This window comes from Protopterus annectens, chromosome 10.part0 (genome assembly GCF_019279795.1).
Source record: "Protopterus annectens isolate FY-2018-M chromosome 10.part0, PAN1.0, whole genome shotgun sequence".
In the NCBI taxonomy this organism is placed as follows: Eukaryota; Metazoa; Chordata; order Ceratodontiformes; family Protopteridae; genus Protopterus; species Protopterus annectens.
The window spans coordinates 1,476,551,574-1,476,564,268 of NC_056744.1; the positions used below are offsets into that span (position 1 = coordinate 1,476,551,574).

At 38.6% G+C, this 12,695-nt stretch overlaps 1 protein-coding gene and 1 long non-coding RNA gene across 2 annotated transcripts in view; one reads left to right on the top strand and one right to left on the bottom strand.

The window, feature by feature from the left end:
- Positions 1 to 5,542, top strand: part of LOC122813666 — a 98,894-nt gene extending 93,352 nt beyond the window's left edge. The window contains exon 3 of the long non-coding RNA XR_006366719.1: positions 4,901 to 5,542. This is a non-coding gene — a long non-coding RNA (uncharacterized LOC122813666). The remainder of the gene's footprint in view (positions 1 to 4,900) is intronic.
- The window catches only part of LOC122814310 (zinc-binding protein A33-like), a 324,956-nt gene that overhangs the window by 130,590 nt on the left and 181,671 nt on the right, over positions 1 to 12,695 (bottom strand). The gene's annotated exons all lie outside the window — the stretch shown is intronic.

Here is a 12,695-nt window from a genome sequence, read left to right on the forward strand (position 1 = left end):
TGCAGTTTGATTACTGGATATGTGGGCTGGTCAGCTGATCCATTTCAGCTATAATCCAGGCTTGTACAGTTTGAGATATAATGTATAGCAACAAGAGTAAGGCATGCATTAACACAATATAATACAACAAACTTCACATTAAATACAAGTGTTGCAAACAGTGTAAACTCCCTTCAGGAAATACAGAGAATAAATGTATGCTACGCTGAGTTAGCCATTGTCCTTCAGTTTTATTTAGATGCTCTTTTAATTTCTTTTTGAAAGAAGATTGTGTTTGATGTTAATTGATTTATGAAGGAAGATGGTTCAAAGTTGCAGGTCTTAATTTTGTGAATGTTATTTTGCAATAGATGTTTTAAAGTGGGGTTCTTGAGGGTAATTACTTCCTCATGATTTTATATAAGGAAGTAGTTATGATCTCTGATGAGCACTTTAGTTTTGACAGGTGGACAGTAGCTCTGTTTGATTATTTTAAATAGCAAAAAGCTGAACAGAATTTTTGCACTTTTGTTTACTGGTAGCCATTTGAAATCTTTTAGGAAGTTACAGTGGTGAAGTTGGGCTTTTGTAATTAAGACAAATCTGTATATTTTGTTTATTGTGTGTGCTTTTGAGCTGGAGTGAAATATTAAGAATGGTAAGCTGTATTCAAGATTGGGCATGAGAACATTTCTAGCTATGGCATGACTTGCTGAATGAGAAAGGAGATGAAAGATCTTATACCACACTTTTGATTGGGTCATAGGTTCATAAGTTCATAGGTAGGTACTAGGCTATTGGCTCTAGGGCCTATAAAAACCTAGCCAAAATGGTACCCTGGCTTTTGCCACCCAAGAAAATTATTTTCATGTGTCCCTGTCAAGCAGAGCCACAGAAGTGATCCCCGGGGTGAATTTCCTATTACCCATCCAATCAAGATTTTTCTTGAAGAGTGCTAATGAGGAACGCTGTTTGACATAGACAGATAGTCTGTTCCAGAGTATGGGAAGTCTCTGGGACATGAATCTATCCCTACAGAGACCACTTTGTATGTCAGTTGAAAGTGTAGGATCTAAAGTTATACCCATGTAAGGTAGCACAGTGATAAAAGGAGTAATTTTGTTTGCATTGTCCTTTAATACGAAAGGAGAGAGGTGCTAAATCTTTTGGAAGTTAGCAAACACATTGGCATTAGAAATGTTATGGTTTATAAGGAGCTTATTTTGTGTCCAGCTACAAAGCTTATAGAATGACATCTGTAGTTTAGATTGAAGATTGCTAGTAGTGGTAATGGAGTCTAGGTTGAGTAAATCATCAACATATATGATTACATTATGGTCAAGAAGGTCATGTGGTAAGTCATTATTAAAAAGTGAAAAGAGCAAAATGCCTAAAATGGAGCCAGTGTTCAGGATTTTATTGTCTGAGAGGAAATTATTTGAAACTTACATAAAATGTTTGAGAAGTTACTGTAGTATGTTCTTATTTGGTAAGTTTTTACATGTGCCTCTTTATTTATTTAGAGTACTGTTTTTCATATATCCTTATATTTCTACTGCATCTGTTCCTGTGTATTTGTTTTTGTTTCTGCTGTAAAAAGCTTTCAGTTTTTTACTTTATTTTTAGTATATTTTTATTTTCATTTTTAGTATTTAAATTATTATTAATTCAACCAGTCTTTCTTCTGTAAACTGTCATTCTTATGGTATGAACATGAGTATTGATTACTGTCAATAAACTATCAGAGAAACATGCAGTTTAGTGCTGTTGAGTCACATTTCACTCTGGGTTTATGTCAGATTATCCAGTTTTCAGAAACCCTAACGTCATATGGTTGATACCATATGTTCGATTTTCCAAAAACTGAAAACATTTATATGGAGATTGCAGTACATTAGGGACTGGGGAATTTACCCTTTTCCCCAATGTGATGCGATCTTGGAGTTGGTATATGTAATTTGCATGGGGTGTAAGGGTGCAACCTTGCCCCCTTGCAAAAATGTAGATTTTAGTTGTTTTTTTTTTTTTTTTTTTTTTTTCTGCATTTTCAGAAAATTCAAACACATGGTCTGAATCATACAAAATCTGAGTTTCCAAAAACTTGATAATCTGACATAAACACCTCACTCTAAAGTAACCCCATTGAACAGCCACTATCTTCAACAGTATTAAATAAGCAACAAGTATTTGAAGCAGTTTGCTTTTCTTACCTATCACAGACACACAGGCATAGAAACACACACACGTACACACACACACTCAACTACTGTATGTATTTTGGATAAGAATTTTATGCAGATTGCCTATCTTCCCTATCACACACACACATGCACACACACGCACACACACACACACACACACACACACACACACACACACACACACACACACACACACACACACACACACACACACACACACACATTATGTTTAACGTTTATGTGCTGAATTTTGTTTTTGAGTATCCACATTCCTTTGGTACAACAACAAAATAGCTGACATGGATGGGATGGAAAGCTTTTTTAAGATGAAAGGATTTCAAGAGAGGCAGCACTGATTTTGGAAAGATCCTTAAGTAAAAATAAAAGGACTACAGACTGTATAACAAAAAGGAAATTAACTTGGAAATGTTCTTCATGACTCAGTAAAGGCAAGCAACCTGTCTAAATTTAAGATGAAATGTGATTATCACATTGCTTCTGGAGGTTATATTCTGTGGTAGGCATATATTTTAGTTATCTGTTCTTGCCTAATATTCTGTGATTGTAATTATTATTCACAGATATATCAAGGAAAAACAGACTTTTAAGAGAAAATGATTAAGGTTTTGTTATTGAAGATGAGTGATCAAACAGCGTTATATCTGTGATTAAAATGTACAAGAACATATAACAGAGAAGAAAGTCACAATAACCCAATAAATCTTTATTAATGTTTCTAATAAACTTGTCTTATAATGGTAAACAGACACAATGAAACATAAAAGGAAAACCAAAATAAAAATATAAAACAGCAGAAATTCTGGAATGCATAACTGATACAAGACTGGGATGAAACAGTATCACTGTAGAACTGACTGGAAGATAGACATCTTAGGAAACATCCTAAAGCTGTATCTGGTACAATGCCAAAACATCCAGTGTAATGAATCATATGTGTTATTCACCTGAAAGGAAAATGAACAGAATGTTACTAAAGCAATAACCGATGACGCCGTGTGGTATATTGATGATTTATCTATGGTTGGTGTGGTTTAATCACGAGGGCGAAGCCCAAGTGATTAAATAAAGTCAACTGTGGGTAAATTTCAATATACCACAATCACAGAGTCAGTTATTGCTATTACACAATGACATTATTTAAGAAAAAAGTGCTTACTTTTCTTAAATAATGTCTTTGTATAATGGCGCATTACTGTTCTTCCGCTGGTTGTGGTGCACTGCTTCCCTATTTTGATGTACTGAGCATGCGTATGGGACTTGCATCCCACGTATACCCAGTACATCAATGCTTTGAAATGGAAGCAACGTAGAAAAGAAAGTCTCCATTGCTCCATTTTTTTAAATTTTTTTAATTTGTTTTAAAAAAAATATTTTGAGGACTTTATACCAACGGAAAAAAGTCCGGGCAGCCGGACCTTTTTCCATTGGTATATTGTGGGATTTACAATGGGCACACTGGCCAATCAGCATGCACATTTTGGAATATTAATAGGGGGTCATTGTATAATATATTTTATCTTATTCCATGAGATGACCATTTAGGTAGAAGGTATGTGAATAGAGGTTCTTATATGGGTGACTGGGCACAAGAACTCTTTTTAGACAAGAGTAACCCTGGCCTTGAAAGGTTTGTGAAAACTAGTAGAAGAACCTTGAAAGTGATGTGGTTTTAATAGGGAACAATGCAAAACAGAAGTAAACTGGATCTGTCTTCAGTCTCAGTTAAATAGCCATGCTGCAGAATGTTACACCATCTTTAAAATATCAAGTTCACTTCCAGGAAGTTCTAGGCAAAGGCCACTAAAATTGTCCAGATGAGAAGCAGCAAAATGTGAACCACCATGTGCAAATCCCCCACATTAGTTTTTACTGACGTTATATGTTTCAATGAATTTTTAATGGATACACAAGTATATAATAGTGAATACACTGCAATTATGTGGGGTGCTACGCTCCCCACCCCCCAATGTGGGGGTGATGTGTCCCCCCTAACTTTATAGTCTCACTCCAGCGTCGCACTGCAGTGGGGCAGGGGCTATATTCCATTTTCAACCAAATGGGTTTTCAGTGAAATGCATTTTCGGTGAAGTGGGCTGCCTGAAATTATTTTCGACCAAATGTAATTCGACCAAAGCAGTAGACCCATATATATATATATATATATATATATATATATATATATTAAGAGAGAAAGAGAGGAATAATAGCTATAACTGAAAATGCTGAAAATATTAAAATTAGTGCTTTGCAACCTTAGAACCAATGAAGTATGCACACTATTGACAACTTTTTGTAATACATGTAAGGGAGCATTCTTTTTATCAGTGTTTTAACATGGATATCTTATTAGCTTGAGATATGTCTGCATCATAATCCTGGATAAGTTAACGAAATTGATTTACAAATCAGTCTGCATAGATAGCATAGGAAACAAAGTGTAAAATAACAGTTAAGTTTGTCAAATTTTATTAATGTTTTTCTCAGTCAGATCACAGTAGTTTATATGATAGTGTTGCCATATGCATCGTATACAGTGAATGTATGTTAGTGGCAAACAAGTATTAGAACTCAAAGCAATTGGGTCCAAATAGAATGTGCCTTCCTTTTTTTTTGTATTGTTTGCCATTGTGTTTGAAGAGATTCAAAATGTATTTATTTTTTGCTCTGTGAAAGCCTGTAACATATGTTTATTTTCAAAGTTCCAGCACCTTTGACCCTGAATCCTGACACAGCACACTGTACACTTAAGTTCTCTGAAGACCTTACCAGTGTAAGATGCAGTAATATTAAGCAGAAACTCTCTGACAACTCTGAGAGATTTAATTTGCATACGTGTGTGCTTGGAAAAGAAGGATTCACTTCAGGCAGACACTATTGGGAGGTGATGGTAAACAACATGAAGGACTGGGATGTGGGTGTCACCAGTGAGTCCAGTAACAAGAAGGGAGAATTTGCAGCAGAGCAAAAGAACGGATATTGGAGACTTTCACTGAGGAATGGTAATAAGTTCCAAGTAAATTCTTCACCGCGTGTGGATCTCAGGCTGGCTGTGAACCCTGAGAGGATTGGAATCTACCTGGACTATGAGGGAGGAGAGGTGGCATTTTATAATGCTAGAAATATGTCCCATCTCTACACCTGCAATGACATTTTCACTGATAGACTCTACCCTTACCTCTGGGTCGGAGGTAATGTGGATGAGCAACTAACATTGTTTCACCTGAAAATGTAATTTGTAAAAGAAACTAAACTATTTTAGTTTTCATTTGTCTTGCTTGTGCATTACTTTAGTTCAATTAAAAAAAGAAAATTATTAAAAAGATGCATAATTCTCAAGTAAAGCCATGTAATCAGTGAGAATAAATATTTTTAATAATGCTACCTGTTTATAGGTTTACAGCTAATATTTATCGTCTTTGTGTAATAAATCTCGTAACTTTAACATGCATTTTGCTGAATGTTCATAGGTTCATAGGTTCATACTAGGCTATCTGCCATAGGGCATTTATAAGTCTAGCCAGAGTGTGTTTAGCTTTCGCCACCCCTTGGAATGAGTATACTGTGCCCATTTTAAGGTTTAGTTTACTGTACCTCTGTCTAGCAGTGACACAGAAGTGACCCCCGGGGTAAACCTACGATCTCCCATCCACTCGTCATGATTTCTCTTGAAGAGAGTCAGTGAAGGGCTCTGCCTAACATGGACTGGGATTTTATTCCAGAGTGAAGGGAGCCTCTGGGTTATGAATCTGTCCCTCCAGCATGTCCTATTTATTTCTGTGCTGAAGTTCAAATCTCTCGCTCGCGTAGCTCTGGTGGATTTGGATTTTCTGAGGTGGAGCATGTCCATTAATTCCGGGTTGGACATGGCCTTGTACGTCAGGCATAGATCGCCTCTGAGTAGGTGGTATGCTACTGAGTAGAGCTGGAGTTTCTTTAGCCGGACAGCATATGGCATATGTTTGAGTCCCTTGATCCTCTTGGTGAGGAACTTTTGGGGTCTTTCCAATTGCTGCAGGTGTCAGGTAAGGCACATCCCAAATGGGGCATTGTACTCAATTATGGGCCTGATGAGGGAAGAGTAAAGGGGCACAATGACCTCTCCCAATCTAGATGTGAATTCCTTCATGATAAGGTGAGAAATATAGAAGGTCTTTCTAACCACTTTGGCAATGTGAGTGTCAAACGAGAGGTTACTGTCAACTTCGGTCCCTAGGTCCCTAATTACTTCTTCCGTACTTAATGGATTACCACCTATGTGGTAATTTGTGGGCACTTTGTTTTTCCCAAAGGGCATGACTATATACTTTTTGGCGTTTAGTTTAAGGCCATGGCTCTGGCACCAGTTTTCTGTTTCTATGAGACCCTTTTGGAGGATGCTTGTGTCCGCTGGAGAATCAATTATGGCACCCAGTTTGCAGTCATCTGTGAACTTGGTCATCCACAATCCTCCCATGTTAGCCTGTACCTCAGAAAAATAAATACCGAACAAGAGAGGTCCCAGGACCGAGCCCTGTGGGACGCCACTTGTCACTGGTTTAGAGTCTGACAAGGCTCCAGCAGTTCTGACCTTGTGGGTTCTGTCCTTGAGCCAGTTTGCAACCCATCTTATGACATAGGGGTTTATATTTAAGCTGGAGAGCTTGTCTATGATGCCCAAGTGGGGTATTGTGTTGAAGGTCAAGGTAGGCTGTGTGAACTACCTTACCCTCGTCAATGGTCTTGGTGACTGTTTCAAAGAAGTCAACCAGGTTCAAAGGGCAGGATCTGCCCTTAACAAAGCTGAATTGGGTAGGATCCAGTGTCTGTAGGTCCCCAATGTCTTTGTTAATGAGTTCCATAATGATCCTCTCCATAGCTTTGCAGACCAGGCTCGTCAAGCTTATGGGGCGGTAGTTTCCAGGGTCCGTAGAAGCACCTCCTTTGTGGAGTGGGACCACTGTTGCTGTATGCCATTCTTTGGGCACATATCCTGTAGTAAGGCTGAGATTAAACAGCTGCCTTATGTGTGGGTTTAGCTCTTCTTGGAGTTCATGTAGCATGCAACCCGGGACACCGTCTGGTCCCATTGATGCTGTGTTTTTAGCTTTGGAGAGGGTGACTCTCACCTGGGCATCCGAGATGTCAAGGAGGCAACACTCTGCTGGGATAGATATTTGTCCCTTTGTGGAGGAGGGGGGAGAAAAATTTGCACTGAACCTGTCTGCTAGTATGTTGGCAATGTCTGTGGGTACAGTGTATTTTTGTCATTTTGGACTAACTCTGAGCATATCTGGGAGTTTCCACTCAGGTTTCTAACATAATTAAAGAAAGCCTTGTGATTATCTTTAGTGTCTTGTGCAATTTTTCTCTCAAAGTTGGCCTTGGATGATTTTATGAGTGATCGTAGTTTTTTGCTAGTACTGATCAGAGATGCCTTCTCTTTTATGGATTTTGCTCTATCATGTAGTAGCTTCCTCCTTCTGTTGTATAGCCTATTAATGGCCACTACCAGACAGGACACCTGCCTTTGGGGGAATGGGTCTTGGTTTTATTTGGGATTGCATGATCCATGCATTCCTGTAGGTGTCCATAGAATGCGTTTATAAAGGATTCAGCAGAGTGGACTGTGGTTTCCACTGGCCCGGGGGCCTTGAAGGATTCCACTTCAGTCTTAAGAAGTGTGAAGTCAGCTTTTGAGAAGTTCTTCACTGTGGTCTTCTATGCTGGGGGTGGGGGTGGGATGTGGATTTCCAGGGAGATTAATTTATGGTCCGATCTTACCAACGAGGGGTATACTTCAGGTATGGAGCATTGTGTCCCCATGTTTGTGATGATCAGGTCTAATATGTTTTCCCCTGTTGTGGGAGAGGTGACTAGTTGTTTCATAGCATTTGAGTTTATGAAATCTAGGTACCCTTGGGCTAGGGTATTGGGGCTTGAGTAATGCTCCCAGTCTATGTTTGGGTAGTTGAAGTCCCCCAATATGATGGTGTTTGGAGAGACCTTCATATTCTCCAGTGTCTTTAGGAAGGCCGAGTGGGGTTCCTGAGATTGAGAGGGTGGTCTGTAGCATGCTACAAACTGGAAGGTGGTTTTGCCCACTGTTAGTTGCACACGGATGGTCTCCGATGCTTCGTGCATTGCCACTAACCTGGAGGTGTGGGTATCCTTGATGAATATGGATACTCCCCCTCCTTTTGTTGTTTGGTCCAAGTTCTGTGGCTGAAAAGCATGATATGAGGTATAACCTGGTATTGCTGGGGTGCTCTCTGGAGCCTTGAACCAGGTTTCTGTCACTGCACAGACATCGATGTTCTCCATACTGAGGAGGGCTTTGAGAGCGTGCATCTTGAGGTTTAGACTTCTGGCGTTGAGCAGCATTACCCTTAGTTTCCTTTTACTTGAATGTCATCTAATGGAGTTGCCAGTGTGTGTTAAATGAGAGTTTTTTGAGATAGTTTATATTCAAATAACTTTCATAAAACATAATACAAATCCATCTTAGTTCAATAAGAAACTCAAAACTTTATGAGCAGAAAAAAGTGTTGCACATGTAATCCTAAAAATAAGAAATGGCCTATTGTAAATCACTGTTGCTAGCACTTCCAGTGACTTCACACTTGGAGTGTCAGGATAACTTCACTTTCTATGGCTCTGTGTTAATCTTTGTTAAACTAGTTTTGGGTATCTGAGAAGGCAGACATTGTTATTAGTTTTGGAAATTGTCGGGGAAATAATACTCACAAAATGTAATGTTTTTTCCAGATTGCTTGACATAAATAAATTGTGAAGTCTCATTTGCCAGAAATAAGCATCAAAGCTCGGGCACACAGCTTTCTCATATGCCAGTAGATTTGGTATGGATTATCATGGTTCAGAAGTTTGACTCTGACAATTGCATGACAGATTATGTGAACAGAATTTAAAATAAAAAAAGTTGCCGACCCCTAAAGATGAGGCAACGGATTCATAATTCCTTATTGGTTATGCAATAAAAGTATTTGTGCTCAAGAATTGCCTTGACAAAGTAATAATGATGACCATTATCAATTTAAAATTACTTAAAACAATTCCTTCAGCTCTCCATGCAGTTGTAGTTACTAAACACAAAAGGTACAACCTCTGTCTTCCCTGCTCTACTAAGTGGAGAAGTGAAATAAATAGAGAAACACAGTGAAAGAGATTTCTCAATGGTGCAGAGTCAGGGTGTCTGTCTGTCTGTATCACCAGTGACCTGAGTTTGTGGAAGGACTCAAGACACAGGTAAGGCTGGCCAAGGAGGTGATAGGATAAAGTGGCCAACAGCCAACTCTCTTATCCCAGATGGTTGGTGAATCTGAAGCCTGGGAGATCTCTGGTTGGGATCAAGAACCTCAAAGCACATTAAGTTAACATTTAAAGGACAGTGACAATGTTCTAATGTCATTGCACTAGCTGTTCCCCAGTTAAGTGATGAATGCCATGAAAGTAATGGCTCCTGGCTCTACACTTGCAACTCCCCTTGGGTCTCCCTTACCCTTCCTGAGCCTAGAACAAGTTACAAGTCCTCTTCTTGACCCTGTAGGGTCACATCTGGGATACCTAGCAGTGGAGAATGTGGATCCATGGTAGGCAGAGTTTGGGTACCTTGGGCAGTATGTGGCTTAGGGGTAGAGAATAAAACAATTCCATGGTTGAAGATAAACTCCCATTCTCTCCAAATGCAAATAAAACCTTCTTATAATATTTACATGTAAATATATATATCTATATATAATTACTAGCAAGATGACATTTACCAAGTGTCCTCACATTAACACTCCTGACTCCCTGAACATTTTCTTACACTAACAGCATTTACCATAATGTGTTGTGAAAACATCAATATGTACATATTCCAGACATGCACAGTACATTAGGAAAGTGTTGATGGTGATGGAAGATGGTGATATATGGATTGATGTTTGTGTAATATTGGAATATGATGCTATCACCATCTTTTGACTGAAATAGGTTTTGTATTTTCATAGTCCATAGGTAAGTACTACGCTAGCTGCCCTAGCAGGACATTTTAAGTCTAGCTAATTTCCCCAAAGGAAGAATCAAACCCTGTACCTTGTGTCTGTAAGATAAATACCTTAACCATTATGTCAACCTTCATCCCCATTTTATCTGACTGTACTTCTTTAAGCACAGTGGGATTTGTGTAACCGCTTTGGCAGTAATGGAGGGATGGATTCTATAATGTTTGTGGAATACAGCGCATTTTGCTCATATCTGTGCAAATGTTGTGTATACATCTGTGTTATGCAAATATGCTTCATTGAACTTAGAATATCTCTGCACAAAACAGATTCGACCAGCAGCATTGGTACACTGTCTAGCAGACACAGCCACTCCATAATTTATGAAAAGTGCCTCAAACCCTACTGTGCATGAACAAAGCTACAGAAATTATACAAGTCCAATGCAAGCTTCAGGACATTTGAATGTAATAAACATCTACAGCAATCCCTTCAGTAGGTCCACAAACAACTACGGATGTTTCCTTATGTTGTATACTAATAAAATACACTCACCAGAAAATATGGAATCTGTAAAATTTCTGATAAAAAGTTAATAAAGCCAAAGGGTATTCATGGCCACTTTGCCAGGGCTAGCAGTAGCTAACAATGGGACGGGACATGAGTGGGAAACAGAAATAACTCACACACACAAGGAAATAGAGAGATAGAAATGCAAATCTGGGATATGGGTGAAGAACAGGGACACACAAGGGGTATGCTACAACAGAAAAATCTGAAGGAAGTCAGATGGTCATGGGTAACTTTTTTTGGTGGGAATTGGACTAATTTTTTATGTTTTGGAAAATAGAAGGAAAGGAAAAGACAGGGAAAGATGAGGAAAAGGGCAACGCAGCAGGTGTACACATATAACGAATATCATAGGTCAGAAATAACATTAAGGAAAGGTAAGGTACACAGACAACATAGTCTACAACATGAGCAATGGAAAGTTGACAAACAAGGTAGGGATGCATACTAGCCATGGTAGCATGTAAAAAAACATATGTACCTGTTCACTATAACATTATGAAATGATAATTTAGCAGGTGTGTGGTGCAGAAAAAGAAATAAGGATCACAATACGCTTTGGATATTGAATCCAGTATTCAACTAGACTGTCAGCAGTGCAAGTGTAAGCCAAGCAACAGCACAGATGAGCCAATGCAGTCCAAGAAATGTCAGAGAAGTTGAGCAGAGGACAGAACAGAACCTCTAACCATGCATGTGAAAGGCAAACAACCAAGCATAGTGCAAAACGGCAGTACTTTAGCAAAGCAACAAACTGGCTTCTTCTTACACAAGTAGGTCTACACAACTTAAACAGACAAGTAATGGAATGCATATGTCACAGACCTATGCCATGTCAGAGGCAACACACAGGTGTGGATGTATATGTGTGACCTTTATTGTCCTAACAGGAACCTACCAGAAAGCAATGTCAATATAATTACACACAACAGTGATTAATCCTATATAAGGACTGTCAGGTTGAGCACATTAAGTATGGCAAGTTACTCAGGGTAGCAAGTAACACACAAGTATAACAGGAACAAGGATGCAATGCAAGCAATAGCCTGCAACTTGTGTGCATATGCCCAGCATGTGTATAATGGCTAAGGGGTTAGCCCAAGTTGAACTTCTAACAATATAACTATATGATGATGGATAATAATGCAAAGGAAGGTTAACATATACTATGCTTATGCGCAAGATATATGCCAAACCTACAAAGGGGGAAAGGAGGTGGGAAACATGGGCCTACATCAAGGAAGACATGCTAGAAAAGCTAAGTAGGCAAACAATAACGAAGGACAACACTATGCAATGGGACACATTGCAAATGCATGTATACACCACATAGGGTGGTGTTGAAGTCAACCCAACCTACATTAAAGCAAATGGCAAATGTATGTCACAGGAGCAGACTGCATTGCTGATGGCACTAACATGACAGTGTAGAAATCACTCACACACAGTAAAGTGCAATCACTTAAGAGGCATAGGTATACAAACTAAGAATCAGTATCATATACACACACACACACACACACACACACACACACACACACACATACATATCCATATATATATATATATATATATATATATATATATATATATATATATATATATATATATATATATATACCATCATATGGAGAAAACATCTATGGTAATATGTATCTCACTGACCATTGATATGACTGAGCAAAGGACAGTCCTGTGAACAACAATATAGTACATGAACACAGAGTTAGTGATTGCTCATAGTCCCAAAATACAATGGGTTTTCTGTATTGATCAGAATATGTGAAAAGCCATGTACATATATCAGTGCATATGTATACCATTTGCCAAAATATGGGCATGTATGTGAATAAGCAACACATGTGGAAATGTAACATAGGCGAAAGAAGACATTCTGGAATGTTGCTATGTAAAGCAACAATCCCATGGTGTATACATTAAT